Below are 21,207 nucleotides of genomic sequence, written 5' to 3'. Positions count from 1 at the left end.
GAGCGCGGGACATCCTAGGGGGGGGCGCAGGGGACCACCGGAGAGGGAGAGGGGCCCCGAAGAGCGCGCCGCGAACATTTGGAGTACGGTTGAGGTGGGAGTGGCGATGGGGGGTGCAGGGGAGGGGGCTCGGGGAAGCGGGGTGAGGGTGGGGAGGGGACAGAGGAAACCCCGGGAGGTCGCCAGGCGGGGACGAGGAAGCTGAGGGAGGGGCCGCGGGAAGTGACCCGGGCAGCCCGGGGAGGACGCGTCGGAGCGAGGCCGGGGGCGTCTCCGTCGGGGCCCTCCCGCCTCCCGGGGGTTGGGGACGGCGGGTGCTCCCCGAGGGTCCTCCCCCGCCAGGTGTGGGAGGGGAGGGTCCCTCGCTTCTTCCCGCCCCTTTGAGGTTCTTTCTCCGTGGTCCTCCGGATTCTGATTCCTGCGCGAGCATCTTGGTCCCCAGGTTTAGGGGAACCTCACGTCCAACACTTTAAAGTGGCCTCGGGGTTTTATCATGTGCCTTAAAAATGGTCACTTCTTTTATTTTTATTGATTTCAGAGAGGAAGGGAGAGGTAGCTAGAAACATCAGAACCTGTAACCCGGCATCTGCCCTTGGCGGGAATCGAACCCGGGACCCTTCAGTCCGCAGGAGGACACTCTATCCACTGAGCCAAACCAGCTAGGGCCAAAGTGGCCACTTCTTGGCCCAGTAACTCTACTTCCCTGACTATCTACTCGAAAGATTGTAACCCGAAAGGTGTCTTTTGAAATGGGAACAAGATGTGTTTAATCACAGAGAGGTTTCACTGTGGTGCTATCTATAATGCTGAAAAATTCATCTAAAGATATGGCATTGATTAAGTAAATAGTGATGGAATACCACGCAGCTAATAAAACGTTTACTGGGTTTGAATAGCACAGGGAAATATACACGATGTAATGTTAAAAGGACAAATTGTCTGAGTAGGATCCAAAATGTATATAGAGTGTACACAGGTCAAAACGAATGGCCACCTAGTGCTGGTATTACGAAGGATTTAAAGACAAACGTTTCCTAAATGTTCAACAATAAGAATATATTTACTTTTAATGTGGTAAGCTATACATAACATAAAAGTGACCATTTTCAAATACAACCCAGTGGCATTAAGTATACCTGCATTGCCACCATCCATTTCCAGAACTTTTGAAAGTCCACACCCATTAAGCACTAACTCCCCATCCCCCTTCCTTCTGCCCAGGCAGGTGCTGTCTCTGTGAAAGTGTCTGACCAGAAGGTATTGGCGCAAGCCTCAAGCGGATGGTCCAGACCTCCTGTGCATGTCCCACTTAGGAGCAGCACCTCTATGGGAACCCCCCGCCCCTCGACATAGGTGACGGGCCTTAAATATATAAAAATAGAAGCTTATTTGGGACAGCCCTGTAGCAGGCACGATCTTCATTTTACAGATGAAGAAACTGGGGTCCGGAAACGGCACCTGGTCAGACAGCCAACACTGACATCCCTGGGGGTTTTGGAAACAGGACGCCCCTCAAAGTAAATGTAAAGGGGGAGAGAACCCAACACAGCACCTGCCGCTCAGCTTCCTGTTTTTGTACATGGAAGGCCACACTGGCCCAAACTGGGGTCATTTGAGCAACGAAATAAAGCAGCGCGGGGTTATAACCCAGAGTGTAAACATCAGCGAGCTCACACGGATATCAATACATATGGAAGAAGTGAATAAAGGGGGAGGTGAGGCGAGGCTCCTCACAGAAGAGTTCCAGATCATTTATGTCGCTGCTCTATGCGCAGGGACCTGTAGTCTAGCTCCTCGAGCCATCACTAAAATCATCTGCTATGCATGTTTCTGTTGGAAACGAATGTAATGAAAACAACACTATCATAGAACAAAAGTATTGTAGTGTGTGTGTGTGTGTGTGTGTGTGTGTGTGTGTGTTTCCAGAGTTCTTTCTGCCATTAGGACTGTTGAGATCGTTGGGATTGTGTTGTAATTACTTTTTAAATTTAAACTTTTGGGGGCCCAAGGAAGCTTTTGATGAGAGGAAGTAAGCTGGCAAAGGGGATAGAAATCTGAGGAACTTTTAATTGGGTCCGTGCTTTATAAACTGGGGAAACCACGTAACTTCAAGTGTGTGCGTTCTGGCCAGGGAGGCGATGTGGGAAATAGATAAAATACAGGCTCTAGTTCTTGCTCTGCTCCTTTAATTAAAAATTCTCTTTCTTATGCTGACTTTCAGTCATTGCTGAGGAACAAAGAGTGGAGATGTTAACTCCCAGAGTTTCCGGCTTGCCTAGGAGGAGGATACCAACAGTCAAAACATTGCAGAGGGTGGAATATTTTTACATAAACAGTGCTGAAGACCAGCGGGAAGACCGCTTCCTCTCCTTCTGTTTAGGCAGACCCTGCTTCCTGTCACCGCTCCACCGGAGGTTAGAAGTGCAAAACCGCAGTGTGGCCAGGGCCATGCCCCCCACCCCCCACCCCAAACCTGTGGGGGATCCCTTCCTTGCCTTTCCCCAGCTATGGTGGTTTGCTACCTCACTCCAGGCTCTGCCTTGATCATCACATGGGCTCTCCCTGCGTGTCTGTCTTCACATGGCCTTCTCCTCCTCCTCCTCCTCTTCCTCCTCCTCCTCCTCCTCCTCCTCCTCCTCCTTCTTTTAAAATATATTTTTATTGATTTCAGAGAGGAAGGGAGAGAGAGAGAGAGAGAGAGAGAGAGAGAGAGAGAGAGAAACACCAATGATGAGAGAGAATCATTGATAGGCTGTCTCCTGCACGCCCCCCACTGGCGATCGAGCCCGCAACCCAGGCATGTGCCCTGACCAGAATCGAACTGTGACCTCCTGGTTCATAGGACAGTGCTCAACCACTGAGCCATGCCAGCCGGGCCGCACAGCCTTCTTCTTATAAAGACACCAGTCACATGGATCAGGGCCTACCCTTCTCCTGCGTGACCTCATCTGAACTAATTACATCTGCAATGACCCCATTTCCAAACAAGCTCACATTGTAAGGTACTGAGAGGGTAACGACTTCAAAATATCTCTTTGGAGGGGGATGCATTTCAACCGGTAACACCAGGCTAAAACTTTTCTGCTCACTTTAGGTAGGAGACAGTGTTAGGGCCCTTTTCATTCCATAGGTCATTCTCAGTTCTGAAACTGGCATGTTCCATCCTAATTATGAATCAGTCCCCAGGCCCCCTCCCAAGGCAGCTCATCAGGAGTGGCCGCTGCTGCCGGCAGGAAGGGGGTGGGGTTGGAGGCTGCTGCTCCCGCTGACCTCCCTGTGCCCTGCCCAGGGGCCTCCGTCCTTCCCCCACGGGCTCAGTCTCCACGCTGAGTGGGAGGGGTGGGAGGAAGGAACGGGTCTGACCTGCTCTCAGGGCTGGCTCTTGCCGTCCTTATCTTCTCATGAGTGTTTTGGGGGGTTCTTTGGAGAGTTACACCTTGAAGTCTTGTCGGCAGATCTCCTGATTCTGGCAAATGCAACTTGATTGGGGGAATTAAGTTGCAATTTCTTCAGGCCTAGAAAGCCAGCGTTCCTCCCTCTGTCCCAGGCAGCCCTTTGGGACAGCATCCTCCAGGATCCAATGCCAGCTCCTCTCCCCTCCTCTCTGGCCCACAGCTGACTCAAGGGCCTCCTCTGGCCACCAAAGCAGTTGGTCAGCCTCTTCTTTCTCTGGATGTCCTAGGTGATGGCAGACACACATGCACAGGGCCCCCTACTGCAGGGACACATACCCATAAGCTCTCTGGGCTTCTCCTGGGAAATGGAGGGACCAGGAGATGAAACCTCACACATAGCAAGACCAGGGCTCTTCCCAAAGAAAGCTCACCCCAGTTCTCTCCTCATTCTGGCCCCTTGTGTTTCCTCACTCTGGTTGAGGTCCGCATCACTTCAGTTTGCAGTTGGGTGGGGGGTGGGAGGGAGGTGGGGGGAGAGGAGGTGGGCGGGGAGGGGCTTCCTCTGGCAGGTGGGGTCCTCCTCACACTCCTTTGTATCTGTTATGCACATATCATTACGGAACATCAAGATTCCCATTCCAGTATTATCTTCCCACCTGCCAGCACACTGACCATAAATATAACAACAAAGCGGTTATTTACAAATTCTAAAGGTGGGTCCTAAAAATGGAAGGACCTTCATTAAACTATATTTTTAAAAATATATTGTTATTGATTTCAGAGAGGAAGGAAGAGGGAGAGATAGAAACATCAATGATGAGAGAGAACCATTGATCAGCTGCCTCCTGCATGCCCTCTACTGGGGATCGAGGCAGCAACCTAGGCATGTGCCCTGACCAGGAATCAAACCGTGACCTCCTGGTTCATAGGTCAAAGCTCAACCGCTAAGCCACACCAGCTGGGCTATTAAAATATATTTTTTAAAATAAACTTTATTTTTAGAATAGTTTTAGATTTAGCAAGAATTTGCAGTATTGTTTCCATAAACCCATTTCCTGTTACTATCTTACATTAGTACAGTGTAATTGTTGCAACTAATAAACCCATATTGGTACATTATTATTAACTACTAGAGCAGTGATGTCGAACCTTTTGAGCTCAGCGTGTCAGCATTTTGAAAAACCCCAACTTAACTCTGGTGCCGTGTCACATATAGAAATTTTTTGATATTTGCAACCATAGTAAAACAAAGACTTATATTTTTGATATTTATTTTATATATTTAAATGCCATTTAACAAAGAAAAACCAACCAAAAAAATGAGTTCGCGCGTCACCTCTGACACGCGTGTCATAGGTTCGCCATCACTGTACTAGAGGCCTGGTGCACAAAATTTGTGCACAGGTGGGGTCCCTAGCATCTGCTGACTGCCAGCCAGGGCCTCCCTTCCCCCGGTTGGCCAGCCGGGCCCTGCCCCCTGGTCGAACTCCTGGTTGAACTCCCAGTGGAGGGGACAATTTGCATATTAGGCTTTTATTGAACTCCCAGTGGAGGGGACAATTTGCATATTAGGCTTTTATTGTATAGGATAGTCCATACTCTATGCAGATTTCCTCTGTTTTTCCCTAAAGTCCCTTTTCTCTTCCAGGATCCCATCCACACACCACCTTCCATTTAACCATCACCTTAGGCTCTTGGCTTGGATACTTCTCAGATTCTCCTCGTTTTGAATGACCTTGACAGTTTTGAGGTCAGGTATTCTGTAGAACATTCTTGTATTGGAATTTGCTGTTTTCCCAAGATTACATTGGATTATGGGGTTTGGAGAAGTGCGATTATAAAAATATATACTTGGCCTTTGTCTCACCCAGTTCCTGGCACAAAGCTCCTAAAACCCTGGGAATTTTCAGAGTGATAAGAGGTCTTTGTTTTTCATAATGAATCCTCTTCAATCACATCTGAGTTTAAGCGAATGAGGTGATAATTGCTGTGCTCCTATTGGCTGCAGGATGGGGGCTGGTAGCCAGAGGAACCAACCAAGTGATTAGTGATTTCAGCTCCCTCTCTGCACCCACAAGCCCCGTGTAGGCAAAGGGGTCAGAGCCTGGCGCTGTCAGGCGGGACTGCTGGAGGGGACAGGCTGTTGTGTCCTTCGTAGCAAACCGGTAACTGTAAGTAAAGCGCTTTCCCCAGTTAGTGTCCCAGGGAATCATCAACCCCGAGGGGTCGGGTGTGGACACCCACGACTGTGTAGTGTGCTGGGCAGAAACGAGGGGCGCCTGGCCGGCCCGTCTGTGGCCGCGTCTGAACTGGGGAATAGGTGTTGCTGTTGGAAAAGACACCACGTATTTGGTGTCAGGAGGAGGAAACGCCTCTGGGAGGCAGACCCGGGAGGGGAAGCGGGCGCCCTTATTTTTACGGAGCATCGGGAGATACGGATCTGAAAGCCTGGAGAAAGGGCGTGAGCGACGGGAGGGCTGCATGCAGGAGGGTTTAAAATAAAGGTCTGCAGGGGCGCGTGGCGGGGAGAAGGCGGCACAAGAGACGCCTCGAACGGCTTTCTTCTTTGAACGTGTGGTCCTGCGTCTAACGGTGTTGGCAGCCCTCCCGGTGACCCCCGGCCCGAGCCCCGCGGAGGCGCGGCCGGCCGCGAGGGGGCGCAGTGCGCGGCGGGGACACCCAAGCGCACCCCCCCAACCCCCACTCCGCCCCGCCACTCCGCCTCCCCCGCAGAGGAGTGAGTGGGTCCCGGCGCCGCCCGGGGAGCGCCGCGCGGATGATCGGGGCCGCGGGTTGCACCCCGGGGGGCCGGGAGACCCGCTCCAGCCGGGAGAGGGGGCGGGGTTCCTGGAAGGGCCGCGAGGGGACCTGGGGATCCGCCTCCCCGCGATCCCGAGCCTGGTTCTGGCGCCGCCGCCCCCCGGGCTCTTGGTTCCGTCCAGACCTCGCGCCCCAGGATCAAGTGTTAGGGGCCAAGGCCAGGACTGCCCCACCCCCCCACGCCGGAAAACACAGTTGAATTCTATAACCTGGGTGCGGGTGAAGGCTTTCTAATAACCCCAAACCCAGACGCCAGGAAAAAATAAAGATTGCTACGTTTGACAACATCAGAATACAAAAGCCCTAGAGCCAAGCAAAGCCTGCCGTCCATAAAAGGCTGGCACATTGAGGGAACCGAAGACCAAAAATCCAGTTTAAAAAAGGGCAGAGACATGCATGGACAATCTGCAGAAATTGGTATAAAACTGCTCTTAAACAATGTTCATTTCCTTTCATGGCAGAGCAGTGCGCATAACTGAGCCATCACTTCTAACCCTACCCATTGCAGAGGATCAAAGCCATCGGACGGCCTGTGGGTGAGCAGGCACCTGATACATTGCCGGCGGGAATGCGAGATGGCACAACGGTACAGGGCTTGGCAATATCTCACAAATTAGTACGCATTCGCCCTTTGACCTGAAAATTTACGGCTGGGAACTCACCCTCAGGAAACACCTCCACCAGCATGAAAGCATATGTATGTTCAAGGTTACTCATTGCAGCATCGTTTGCAATGACAACATTCTGGAAAGAACCCCAGGCAATTGGTTGAGAAAACCCTGCTGCCTCCACACCATGGAGGACCCACTCTGCAGCTGTAAAAAAGAGCTTCATGATGGATATGGAGTGATTTCTAGGACACATTGATAACTGGAAAAGTTAAATACAAGAGTAATTTATTATGCTATTTTTTTGTATAACATAAGGGGAAATATTAAAATATTTAAGTGTCTGCTTAATTCTGCAGAAACAAACAACTCAGGAAGAATAAGCTAGAAACGAATAAATTTAGAAACTGGTAAACTGGTTACCGACAGCGGGTGGCTGGGAATAGGCTGAAAGTTTAAGAAGAGGTGACCCTTATGGAAGCCAGACCAGTTTGGGTAGTTTTGACTTTGAAAAACAGGTAAATGTTTTAATATTCAAAAAATAAAATTGAGTCAACAAAGATGGGGAAACGAAATCTAAAACTGCATACCAATGGAAGTAAACAAGTGAGGGAAACTATAGAGTAAATTACCCACAGGACAGAGAAGGAAACCCACGCTGGTTCTGCACACAGCTCTTTGTGCACCTTGCCTGTGTAAACAGCACGCACACACACAAAACCTGTGCAGAAACCTTGAGCTTCGTTTAGTTGGGAATGATCTGGAGTAGCGATCCTGAAAAGGTTTTTTCTGTGTGCGGTGAGATGAAGCCAGTTAGTAATTATAATGATATTGTGAGGAGGCAGGGTTCTCCCTGCGGGAGAGGGGATACCGATATGGAGAAAGGAAGGCAAGCGCTCTGCGAGCTGGAACCTGTTTCCTGGATCAGTCTGCTGAAAGCCTCATGGGCAAGGCACCCCATGGCCTTCCTCCCGTCCGCATCTTGGTTGCTAAGGATCATTCTCCAGGCTTCTGGGAGAAATGGGGCATTCAGGGAGGGCAGGGGAAGGGAAAGGAGAGCCAGGAGCAGGTTGTGCCAGCGGAAAGCAAGGCGGTGGCCAAAGAAGGATAGACTCAGGTCAGGACAACACAGGGGCCAGCTTGACAGGACTCCCAGTGGCCACATGTGGAACAATGTCAGCATCAAAATGAGTATGGCATCCACGAATTATCCCATTGACTATGTAAGAGCCCACAAGTCCGGAGTGATACTAAAACGCAAATAAAAGTACAAGTACATAAATGGAGGTAAAAGGGTCAGCTCTATTTTTTTAAATATATTTTATTGATTTTTTTTACAGAGAGGAAGGGAGAGGGATAGAGAGCCAGAAACATCGATGAGAGAGAAACATCCATCAGCTGCCTTCTGCACACCCCCTACTGGGGATGTGCCCGCAACCAAGGTCCATGCCCTTGACCGGAATTGAACCCGGGACCCTTGAGTCCACAGGCCGACGCTCTATCCACTGAGCCAAACCAGTCAGGGCTCTAATTTTTTTTTTTTTATAGAGCAGTGGTTCTCAACCTTCCTAATGCCACGACCCTTTAATACAGTTCCTCACGTTGTGATGACCCCAACCATAAAATTATTTTCGTTGCTACTTCATAACTGTAATGTTGCTACTGTTATGAATCGTGATGTAAATATCTGATATGCAGGATGTATTTTCATGGTTACAAATTGAACATCATTAAAGCATAGTGATTAATCACAAAAACAATATGTAATTATATGTGTGTTTTCCGATGGTCTTAGGTGACCCCAGTGAAAGGGTCGTTCGGCCCCCAAAGAGGTCGCGACCCACAGGTTGAGAACCGCTGTTATAGAAAGAGGAAGGGAGAGGGAGAGAGAGATGGAAACATCAATGATGAGAGAGAGTCATTGATCGTCCTCCCGCACACCCCCTTCTGGGGATTGAGCCCGCAACGTGGGCATGTGCCCTGACCGGGAATCAAACTGGCAACCTCTGGGTGTATGGGACGACACTCAACCAACTGAGCCACACTGGCCAGGTCAGGGACACCCTTCTTTACAGCGGAATGCCAAGAATGAATGCTGAAGGAACAACAGAGTTCGGAAAGCTGCCATATTACATGGATGCTAAAACTGCTGGGTGAAAGTTTGTTGGGCAGTAAGCTGTTACATAGTTTCAAAGCGTTACTCCTCCACAGATGATTAACTACAAAGGTAAAAAGGGAAGCTATCTAGTGGAAAAGCTGGTGGATACCACCTTCACCATGTAATCAAAGTCAGCATCGCCAATAAGGGACGAACTGGCATCATGCGCTGAGTGCAACCACTTGGAAACTCAAGTTGAGGGACAAGCTAAAATATAATGGGCCTGACTCTTTAAAAATGCCAAGGTCACGAAAGACAAAGCCAGAGAGAACTTAGGGACTGTTCCAGATGAAAGGGGCCTGGAGAGGCATGACAACTTAGGAAATGTGTGCCTTTGAACTGGGAAACATAAATAGTATTGCTCTAAACGATGTTACTGGGGCAATTGGCAAAATGTGAATCTGCCCTGAAGAGTAGATATTATTAGCATTGGATCAATGTTAAATTATCTGACTTTTGTCTCTGCAATATGGTTACATGAAAGAATGCTGTTTTTTAAATTGACTTATTGATTTGAGAGAGACACAGAGAGAGAGAGAGATATTGATCTGTTGTTCCACTTATTTCTGCATTCATTGGTTGATTCTTGTATGTGCCCTGACCGGAGATACAACTCCAACCACCTGAGCTACTTGGCCACGGCCCATAAGAGAACTCTCTTGTTCTTAGGAAATACTCCCTGATGTACTTAGGGGTGAACAGTCATGATTTCCGAAACTTAATCTCAAATGGTTCAGAAAAGAAAATCAAGTCTGTTATACCTTGTACCACTGAGTGGATACCCCACTATTTGCATGCTATGTTCCTTAGTATGTGGAGAATTTAAAATTTTGAACTAAAAAATTCATCCCCCTTATAAACCATGTTGCTATCAACATCTTCACAAATAGAATTTTTCTTCTTGAGTTGTCGTTTTTTAGGATAAATGCCCAGAGTTATGAATACCAAATCAAAGCGTGTCAGTGTTTTTGTGGCCTGAAGAAGAGAGTACTAATCCAAGAGGCCAGGAGGGGCTGGTGTAAATAGAACGTTGTGTGTATCCTGGGAGGTGAGAGCATAGCCCACAAATAGCAGGAGATTGGAGCGCAGCTGTGCCAGCAACTGTGCAGAGGACTCTCGGATTACCAGAACGCCCACACCGAGCTTACCGAAGCCTTTTCGGTTAGCAACACCCCTGCCATTGTTCTAGACTCGGATCTAGTCCAAGCCACGGTGCCCTAAATTTAGACGTTGGACAATAAGGGACTTGTGATTAGCTGGCTCGTTGCCGCTAGAGCAGCGTTTCTCAACCTGTGGGTCGCGACCCCTTTGGGGGTCGAACGACCCTTTCACAGGGATCGCCTAAGACAGTGATGGCAAACCTATGACACGCGAACTCATTTTTTTGGTTGATTTTTCTTTGTTAAATGGCATTTAAATATATAAAATAAATATCAAAAATATAAATCTTTTTTTTTACTATGGTTGCAAAGATCAAAAAATTTCTATATGTGACACGGCACCAGAGTTAAGTTAGGGTTTTTCAAAATGCTGACACGCCGAGCTCAAAAGGTTCGCCATCACTGGCCTAAGACCATCGGAAAACACATATATAATTACATATTGTTTTTGTGCTTAATCACTGTGCTTTAATTATGTTCAATTTGTAACAATGAAAATACATCCTGCATATCAGATATTTACATTATGATTCATAACAGTAGCAAAATTACAGTTATGAAGTAGTAATGAAAATAATTTTATGGTTGGGGGTCACCACAACATGAGGAACTGTATTAAAGGGTCTCAGCATTAGGAAGGTTGAGAACCACTGCTCTAGAAGATTCTCCTGACGAACAACCATAATGTGAAATTTTGTGCTTCCAGAACCTCATAAATCTCCAAGGCAGTTGTGAAAATCAGTATGAATCTAAAATGTTTTTTAAAAAGTGTTTGGGCCCTAACTGGTTTAGCTCAGTGGATAGAGTGTCAGCCTATGGACTGAAGGGTCTCAGGTTCGATTCCTGTCAAGGGCACATACCCGGGTTTTGGGCTCTAGCCACAGTAGGGGGCATGTAGGAGGCAGCTGATGGGTGATTCTTTCTCATCATTGATGTTTCTATCTCTCTCCCTCTCCCTTCCTCTCTGAAATCAATAAAAATATATTTTTAAAAAAGTGTTTGGCCTAAAAGACATTGAGTTGAAAAAAAAATAAAAAGAAATACAGGTAATGGGAGTGTAAATTGGTATCACTACTTTGGAAAATGGTTCAGCGTTATTTTTTAACACTGAATTCTAGTTCGGCTCAGTAAGTCCTCTCCTAGTCCATACCCAGAGAAATGCCTGCCTGTGGGCTCCGGACACAAGAAGGGGATGCTCAGAGCAGCATGGTTTGTCAGAGCAAACGGGAAGTTACCCAGTGTCAGCAGCAGAGCAATGGCCAAACAAATTATGGTACAGTCATACAACAGAATATCGCACAGCAGTGAAATGAATAAAGAGCAGCTATGCACAATTATATGTATGACCCTTAGAAGCACTGCCTAGACAAAATGAAAGGTTCAGAAGTTTACTTCTTTTTGTTCATTTATTTTGTTCTTTATATTCCACAGATAAGGGAAAGCATATGGTATTTGTCTTCTATCAGAAGACAAAATGATACGACATTTGAGGTCCGAAGTTTGGGCTTATGTTTCAAGAGTCTTAGAAAGGTTCATTCACAGCCTTTGACCCACTTATAGGAGTGTAGGACTGCATCTTAAACAATGACCAGAACGGTGGCTACAACGTTCTGTGTAGGACTGTCCACTTCCGCATTATAGAAGCAAACCTGGGGGAAAACAGCCCAGCAACAGAAGACTTCCACAAATGTGGAACATTTTACAGCCATCAAAGACCCTGTTCCTGAAGACTTGCTTATGGCCACCCTGAATTTCTTCTCCCCTGTGCACAGAAGCCTCAGCAGTGATGGGAGCCCTCAGCGTGAGGTTTCCTCTGACCTGGTGACTCTGTAGACAGGCGGTTCTCAACCGGGGGGTCGAACGACCCTTTCACAGGGGTCGCCTAAGACCATCAGAAAACACATATATAATTACATATTGTTTTTGTGATTAATCACTATGCTTTAATTATGTTCAATTTGTAACAATGAAAATACATCCTGCATATCAGATATTTACATTATGATTCATAACAGTAGCAAAATTACAGTTATGAAGTAGTAACGAAAATAATTTTATGGTTGGGGGTCACTACAACATGAGAAACTGTATTAAAGGGTGGCGGCATCAGGAAGGTTGAGAACCACTGCCGTAGACCACCCACGAGCTCTTCCCCGGGTCAGACATGGCCTCTTCCTCCCAATGCCCAGTCTCCTCATTCAGTGTGCCCTCCTCTTTGGGGGAACCTTCTATTGACACCCTGGGGCAGCCTGAGTCCCAGCACGGAATCCTGAATGAATTTCCTGTTCCGCCCGCAGAGGGGGAACCTCAAACCCTTGCCTGAACTCGGAGGCTCCAGAGCGCAGGGACAGGGTTGACCCCTGAGGGCGCAGGAAGGTCTCAGGCAATGAAAGGAGGAGGAACATGGGGAGCAGCAACCCGCTGAGTAAACCCACGCCGGGCACCTGCCTCCCCAAACATCCCGCAGGAGCAGCGCGACTCACACCTCAGCCGCTTCCACTATGAGCCAGGGATCCAGACTGTGTGTGTGTGTGTGTGTGTGTGTGTGTGTGTGTGTGTGTGTGTGAGAGAGAGAGAGAGAGAGAGAGAGAGAGAGAGAGAGAGAGAGAAGGGGAGGCAGGCACGTGGTACCTACAGTGCCAGGAGGGTGCCCCCGCAGAGGACTTTGGGAAGGGGTCGCACCTGGCCCAGGGTGTGGCGGGGCCTCCCAAGGAGGCGGCCTGTGGACGCTTGAGGCCAGACCTCCGGGCGGCGGGGGCGGGAGGCAGGCCCGGAGCCCGGGCAGCCAATGGCGGAGGCCAGCGCAGCGGGAGGGCGACTCCGCCGCCGGGCGCCCCGCCAGCGCGTCCAGCGGGGACAGGCCGGGCTGCAGCGCTGTCAGGATTTGGGGTGGCGGTCCGGCAGGGGGCCCCACGGAGGAGATCCAGAGCTGGCCGTTCCCACGCCCTGTTTCCCACGCCCCTGCTGCCACCTGCTCCGTTCCTTGGGCGACGAAGTCCCCCCCCCCCCCTTCGGGGCGCTTTCTCGGGGGGGCGGCCGCCCCACCTCGGTGCAAGGCGCAGCCCGCGGGACTGCGAGGCCGGGAGGCCGGGATCCGCACCCGGTGGGATCCCGGGCTCGGTCCACAGGTACGTGCGGCGCCCCATCGAACCCCGGGGGGCCGTCTCCCCAGGAAAAAGGAGGTGAGAGGGGCTCGGTGCCAGGGCCGCGGCTCCCCCGGGGCGCAGGCGCTTGCTGCCCGGTGGGTTTCCTAAGACGAGGCCAGATTCCGCCTTTGATGCCGCTGTTTAACGCCCCCCCCCCCCCCCGGAGATGTTTGTGGGAAGGAACGGTCTAACCCCCGTGTGCTCCTGGCTGCTCTCCTCACTCAGGGGTGCGAGTGGGGGCTGGGCGCACCTCCCGGGGCTGACCGCCTGCAGAAAGCGGCTGGTGCAGCAGCTCCAATCCGGCGGCAGCGTCGGTGCGCGCTCGGCGTCCCCGGGAGCGGGCTCCTTCTCTACTGAAGGCGCCTTGTTGTAAACACGGAGCACACTCAGCCCTGTGGCTGCTGAGTTGCTTCTTCACTTCTCTTCCTATTCCACCAGATTTACTGTGGTTACAAACCGCCCGCAATGCTTTCGGGGCTAAGAAGTGGGGTTTGCATAATCATTTTTAAAAAATCTCGGTTTGACCTGCAAAGCAAGGGCCACCAACAGGGGGCGCTGCCGCCTCACCGGACCGCGCCCTGGATTCTCCCCACGGAGCCTGGGGGAAGCCCGTTCAGGGACCGCGAGGAGCGAAGCTGTGGGCGGGGAACTTGTCCTCCCACCCCCTCTTCCCACCAGACTGCTTCCCAGGCCGGGACATGCCCGATAGCAGAGGGTGATCAGAGGCAGGACTGCTTGTTTTGCTTAAGCAGTAATTGGCTTTAACTAAGCACGGAAGCGTCAGTTCCGAAGGGAAAATGTTCAGGTTGGTGGCGGGGAAGAGAAAGTGCAGTTGTCATGTGACTCGTCTGCCCCTTTGCACGGAATTTTGGGCCACGGGGAGGGTCTCCGCGGGGTGGAGTCTGCTTCCCCATGGCTCTCTCCCTGTGCTTCCCGCCAGGACACGGCCTAAGGGCCCGTTAGCACTGGACCCTTTCCGGCCCTTTGATTTCCAGCTGTCCCTGGAGAGCCCTCTGCTTGTCCCTGTGGTCTTTCCTGACCCCAGATATGCTCAGGCCAGGGTTCCACCCAGCAATTCACAGGGCTGCAGTTTATACTCAGTTGAATAGTTTTTAAAAAATGTTTTTATTGATTTTAGGGAGGAAGGGAGAGAGGGATAGAAACATCAATGGTGAGAGCATCATTGATCAGTTGCCTCCTGCACTCAGGATCGAGCCCACAACCTGGGCATGTGCCCTGACCGGGAATCAAACCATGACCTCCTGGTTCATAGGTCCACACCCAACCCCTGAGCCACGCCGGCTGGGTCACAGCTGAATGTTTTTGTCCTCTGTCCTACACACAGGGTCCTACTCTGAATTTTCTAATTAGTGTGATGGACTCCATTCAAAGCAGCAGCCCAGGGCTTGACACTGACTTCATTCCGTTGGGAGATGGCGTAGCCGGAAGGGGTATTTCGCCTGGTAGAGACTTCCGGCACCGTGACTGGCCCCTTGAGGACAGTTCTTAGGCAGACAGCTTTGCTGTGCCTGGGAAAGGCACTGTGGTCCGGGAAAGGAGCCCGGCTTTGTGTGGGCCGCAGAGCCTGAGTGCCCTGCGCTGTTACAGGAGGTAATACTACCCACCCCAGCGAGTGCCCTGAGGGTGGAATTGCCTTGCCCTCCTCTTCCTGTTGACTTTGTGCGGGTGGCTGTTCCTCCATCAGAACAGTTAGTGGTCACGCACAATGAGGTTTCGGTCCACAGCAGAGCATGTGATGATGGTCCCCTAAAATCACAGTGGAGCTGAAAGATGCCTGTAGCTCAGTGACGTTAGCTGTCATAACCTTGCAGCTGCTATAAGATATGGTGGGGTCTTGACTTACGAGTGTCCCGACTAACGAGTTTTTTGAGATACCAGCAGTCTCTCGGCCGATTTTTTGCATTGAGTTGACAGAGTAATTTGAGTTAACGAGCTCCTTAACGAGCTTGGTCTCAGAACAAATTAAACTCGTAAGTCAAGGACCCACTGTACTCAGGTGCCTGCGGTGATGCCAGTGTGCACACACCTACTTCGCTGCCAGTCGTCTAAAGGTACCGCACGTGCAGTTACGTACAGTATGTAATACTGGGCAATGACTGTTACTAGTTCATATATTTACTATACTATGCCTTTTATCATTATTTTAATGTTTTTTTTCTACTTACTAAAATTTCTTTTTGCTGTGTAAACAGTATGCCATTACTTGGGCAGCAGACCCACCCATCTCGTGATTGCCTCATTTTTTCTTGTGCTTGATTTAATCTCGTGTTGTTTTATACAGTGACATGCTTACGGGCTGTTCCCTATAGTGTGTGTAAGGGCACACCGTGTTGTTTGTACAACCATGGGATCACCTCAACACCTTTCTCAGAACGTCTCCCTCCTTAAAAGGGTACACTGGGCACGGTATGCTCACCCTCCACTGGCACCTGGGATGCTCTAACTCTCAAACTGTGGAAACAGGCACCTGCCCCGGCCACTGAATGCATTCGTATGTGCGTGCGTGTGCGTGTGTGTGGAGTCGGGGGTCAGGCAATATTTGAACCCAGAATTCCTGACTCCAGACTGTGGCCTCTATTGCTTCACTATGCAAACTGCAGCTCACGCAGGCTCCACCCGGGGCTGCTGCAGGGGTGGTGGGAGTTGGGGTGTGTGCAGCTCCTAATGTTTTTACCTCATTTCGGTTGTAAAGGTCGTAGTCAATTTCCACATTCATTTATTTGACCTCCATAACTGGCCCTTTAAGACCTTACTTCTGGAAATGGGACAGGGTCATTAGGAAGACAACAGTGTCCGCGGAGCAAGCAGAGCTCACCTGTTTGGGTGATTTAGACCTTTGAGGCTGCCGAGTGCTGAGTGCGGTGTGTGTATCTGTGTGTGTGTGTAGCTGTCTGATCCATAATGGCCCCAAGTGCAGGTTCTGTCTGATGGGCAGAAAACTGCTCACAGATGGTGATTCCCCTCCCCCAACCAGGAACAGATTTTGCCTGGGATGTAAGGGACCACTCCCCTCTGCTGGATGAAGATAAATTTGCTCCCAATGAAGAAAATTCTGTGAGCACCTCTTTCTAGTGGCCAACTGAGTGAAACAGATAACAGTGTTACCTCACTTTACAAGTGGGTGTAGGAGCCAGTTTCCAAAACTTTTTATTAAGCACCTACTATGTGCTGGCACAGTGCTAAATGCCAGGGATATGAAGGTGAATACATTACTGCAAATCAAATCCTGGTAAAGTGAATTACATTGTCATTGTATTGGGATCCCGGAATTTCAGAGCTCGAGGTGGAAGGTGGAGGTACCATCATCGGAAAGAAACAGGATTTGGGGTGGAGAGCAGTTGGTACTCCAAGAAGACCGAGCCCTAGGTCCACGTGGAAAGCAGGATGTGATGTCATGAACAGAGATAATGAAATCACGGTAAAGAGGTAGTTTGTGGGAGAAAAATGCATTTCATTTTACTCATGCTGCTTCTGAGATACCAACAGAATATCCAAAAAGAGATATGCAGAGGAATGAGTATGGCATTGGAGGCTGGGAGAGGCCAGAGCTGGCAGTGAGGGCCTGAGATCACGCCCTGAGGGGTGGCCGCTGAAACCTGGCAGGCAGGCAAATGGAACCACCGAGGAAGAGAACAGGTGGGGGCAGCAGCTGGCCAGACTCACTCACGCCCAGCGGTTCAGAGGGTGAGAGACAGGCGTCCCGAGAACTGGATGGATTAGTCTTCTCGGGCTAACAAGGCGGCTTATTTCCCCACAGTCTGGAGGCTGGAAGTCCAAGATCAAAGTGTTGGCAGGGTTGGTTTCTTCTGACTAATAAACACCTGTACCATAGACTGTCAAATATTCAAAGAAAAACTCTTCACATTTTGTAGTTTTAAAAAAACATATATTTTTATTGATTTCAGAGAGGAAGGAATAGGGGAGAGAGATAGATACACTAATGATGAGAGAGAATCACTGATCAGCTGCCTCCTACATGCCTCCTACTGGGGATTGAGCCCACAACCCGGGCATATGCCCTTGACCGGAATCGAACCTGGGACCCTTCAGTCTGCAGGCCAACGCTCTTTCTACTGAGCCAAACCATCTAGGGCCACATGTTATAGTTTTTGCCAACAAAACCTCATGATTTCAAATAAGTATTTCAATGACCTTTTCTCAGAGGGCACTTTAAATAGATGGTCATTCTTGAGTCCCTGGGATCTCTGAATATCATTTTATTTTATTAAAAAAATATTTTTATTGATTTCAGAGAGGAAGGATATGGGAGAGATAGAAACATCAATGATGAGAGACTCATTGATTGGCTGCCTCTTGCAAGCCCCACACTGGGGATCGAGCCTACAACCCGGGCTTGTGCCCTGACCCGGAAATCGATCCATGACCTCCTGGTTCATAGGTCAGCGCTCAACCACTGAGCTATGACGGCCGGGCTCTCTGAATATCATTTTAAATTCACAAACTTGTCTAGCAGTCCAACACTGTTGTGGAGGGAACAGATTCTTTTATTTATAAAACAGAGACTACATACTTTAACTGCTAAAAAAATGAACTGTTTACAGTTACAGTTATTTAAACTTCAGCTTCTACTCATTCCTACTAAACTGGGATTTTTTAAATTTCAAAAACAAACTAATCTTTCTCAGCTCTGGCCACTGGCCTGATCAGCATGCTGACTGCTTCCCACGTTCAGACAGAGCTAATGTCAGTGTGATCGACTTCCTCTGGGGACGAGCTGTCATCTATTTAATGGGGGACAGGACAGCTTCTGAGGGGAGTGATCTTCTCTTGGTTCACGCTCTGCCTTGTCCCCAGACCATCACTTCCGGGATATGCCTAAGGGCGGGAGAGTAGAGGCGGGGGTCTGGGAAGGCTTTTCTTAGAGAGAGCCTGTCCTTCTGGTGGGTAACTGAGGTGGTCTTCAGTTGCTGGCTGGTGAGTGCACTGTCTTCCCTGTAGTGACAAAGTCTCATTTTGAAATTCCTAGTCTGTGGTCTTCTTCTCCATAATTTGGAAGACTCTTGTTAAGAGTCTAGACCAGTGGTCACCAACCGGTGGTCCGTGGACCACTGGTGGTCCATGAGGCCCGAAAGGTTGGCGACTGCTGGTCTAGAGTAACCCAGATGCAGGGAGTGACAGAGGTAGGCTTCAGCAGTGCTTTTCAAACTTGAATGTGGTTGTGAATCACCTGGGGATTTTGTTAAAAAGTGCAGATATTGCCCTGGCCAGGTGGCTTGGTTGGTTGGAGCGTTGACCCACACACCAAAAAGGTTGCATTTTTGATCCCTGGTCAGGGTGGGTGCAGGAGTCAACCGATCCATGTTTCTCTCTCATATCGATATTTCTCTCCCTCTCTAAAATAAATGAACCAATAAATCAATAAAAGCATATCCTCTGGTGAGGATTAAAAAAAAAAAGTGCAGATATTGACTTAGTGGGTCCAGGATGGGGCCTGGGATTCTGCATTTCTAGTGAGCTTCTAGGTGATACCAATGCTGCTCAGGCCAAGGACCACTCTGAGTAGCAAGAGTCTACAGGGTGCGAATCAAGTACACACACAGTCAGCTCCCCTGATGCCTTTTAAAAATATATATATATTTTTTATTGATTTCAGAGAGGAAGATAGAGAGAAACATCAGTGATGAGAGAGAAACATCAATGACTGGCTGCCTCCTGCACACCCCACACTGGGGATGGAGCCCTCAACCTGGGCATGTGCCCTGACTGGGATCGAACTCGGGACCCTTCAATCCGCAGCTCGACACTATCCATTGAGCCAAACCAGCTAGAGCTCCCCTGATGTCTTATTTTTTGCCTCCTTCCCCTTTTCCATTGCTATCAGGGGGCAATGAAGCTAAGCTCCATCATTTTTTTTTTTAAATATATTTTATTGATTTTTCACAGAGAGGAAGGGAGAGAGATAGAGAGTTAGAAACATCGATGAGAGAGAAACATCGATCAGCTGCCTCCTGCACATCTCCCACTGGGGATGTGCCCGCAACCCAGGTACATGCCCTTGACCGGAATCGAACCTGGGACCCCTCAGTCCGCAGGCCGACGCTCTATCCACTGAGCCAAACCGGCTTCGGCGAAGCTCCATCATTTTAAATGTACAGTTTTGACCTCCACATTTTCCCATGATGTCTTCTCACACTAAGACATTGTGAGGCATCTAAGGGCCAACCTGGAAAGTTCCCATGCTGGCTGGCTGGAGTCATGGTGTCTGTGGGAAGGTGAGGTTGCAAAGCTCTTAAGGAACTTGGAAAAACTAGAGATGCTGTGACCGTCAGGGAGAAGAGATGGCCTCTCCATACCTAGCGGGGGTGGGGAGACTGGTCCTTTGAGCTGAAATTCAGCAAACTTCAATGAGGCTATCTGAAGTGTTTGTCTAGGAAAACATTAGGGCTTAGCACTTTATTAAGCTTTTTCATTTTCTAATTTCTGACTGGTAGCCCTGTGTCATCATGGAGGGGCTGAGTCCCTCCTCATAGGGGCTCACTCACTTCTTTCTCCAGGGACATAGGTTTAGGTCTTGTTACTGTGCAGGGACCCACTTCCCACCTGTCACCGCAGGATCTGGCTTCAGCCCTGCGTACCGCTGTCTTCTATGTCTGGTCCACTGTGATGCTTCCCTTGTTTTTGAGCCCAGTAATTTCTTCTTGGAGTCTTTCTCTTTTTAAAACTATTCTTGCTATATAGAATGGGAGAATTTCCTGTGTCATTTGACCAGAGGTTCGAGGTTCTGAAAGTGGGTATTCTATACCGCTATTCTAAAGCAGATGGGTAAAGAAAGGGTCAGGGTACTTGAAAAATCTGTCCTCTGATGAAGGAAGACTTGGGACTGGCACACTGGCTGGCTTTTACTGTATGTTGCCACCCACTCATAGCCAAGGTGAGAATGGGAAGCAAGGCAGGGAACGTCTCGGCTGTGCCTTCGCGTGGCTGAGGCAGCTGCTCTTCACTTGCGGTTGAGTTGCTCCATCTCTGGTGTCCCCGTGAGTGAGGGATGTTCAGCGTCCTGTCCTCAACACTCCCTTACACGCTGCCTTTGAGAAAAGCGAGCCTCCACGGGAGACATCTCATTCCCGTCAGGAATAACTATGCTTCTCTGAGGCCCTCAGACGTAGGGGACAAGAACAGTGAGTCATAACTGATGTTTCCCAAAACTGGCTTTAGGATGCTCACAAAGTGCTCAGTCAAAGAACACCAGGCAGCCTTTTTACTCCCGATCTGTCTTTAACTTGTTTCCCGCCCTTACTTTAAAATAGGGTCCAGAAAACAAAAAAGTATTATTGCATTGTATGAATTTGCATAAGTTATGCTAAAATCCTTTTTGCAAGAAAGCCTCACCTGACTTTCCCAGCTGGACGGGGTGGAGGCTGTCAGCACGCTGTGACTCCCGTATGGAGCTGGTTAATGCCATACACATGCACAGCCCTGTCCTCCGTCAGCCTCCCACCCCCTAGGGAGGCCGGACCCGGGCCGACGCAGGCCAGGAGCCCCGGGGCCTACCCGCTGGTGCTCAACTTACTCATCATCCCCCTCTCCTCCCCCCTTTCCCTCCATCACCACGTACCTGCCCATCTCCCCAGCCCGCACCCTTCTCTCTCCAGCACGCCCCCAGCCTACCCGCTTCCCCGCGGCTCCGCCTCTTCCGGCCGTCGGGAGGGCGGGAGGGCCGGCGACTGGGACAGGCGGAGGGGCGGGGCGGGCCGGCGAGTTCGAGCGTCCCGGGCCCGCGCCCCTCCGCGGCCGGCCGGCCATGCTCATCACGCTGTGCTACTTGTACCTGTGGGCGCGCTGGGGGCGCCGGCCGGCCGCGCTCGTGCGCATCACGGTGCAGCGGCTGCGCGCCTCAGCGCTGCTCCTTCACCTTCTGCGTGGCGGCCGCGCGGCCCC

General features: G+C 50.0%; 1 protein-coding gene across 1 annotated transcript in view; it reads left to right on the top strand.

Annotated features, from left to right (window-relative positions):
• Positions 1–13,233: 13,233 nt before the first annotated feature.
• HLCS (holocarboxylase synthetase) overlaps positions 13,234–21,207 on the top strand; it is a 158,105-nt gene continuing 150,131 nt past the window's right edge. Inside the window, exon 1 of the mRNA XM_014467255.2 lies at positions 13,234–13,269. The gene's annotated coding sequence lies outside the window, so the exon portion shown is untranslated. The remainder of the gene's footprint in view (positions 13,270–21,207) is intronic.

This window comes from Myotis lucifugus, unplaced genomic scaffold, assembly GCF_000147115.1.
Source record: "Myotis lucifugus unplaced genomic scaffold, Myoluc2.0 scaffold_384, whole genome shotgun sequence".
Taxonomy (NCBI): Eukaryota; Metazoa; Chordata; class Mammalia; order Chiroptera; family Vespertilionidae; genus Myotis; species Myotis lucifugus.
The sequence above is the reverse complement of the archived record's forward strand: the minus strand, read 5'-3'. Positions and strand labels throughout refer to the sequence as shown.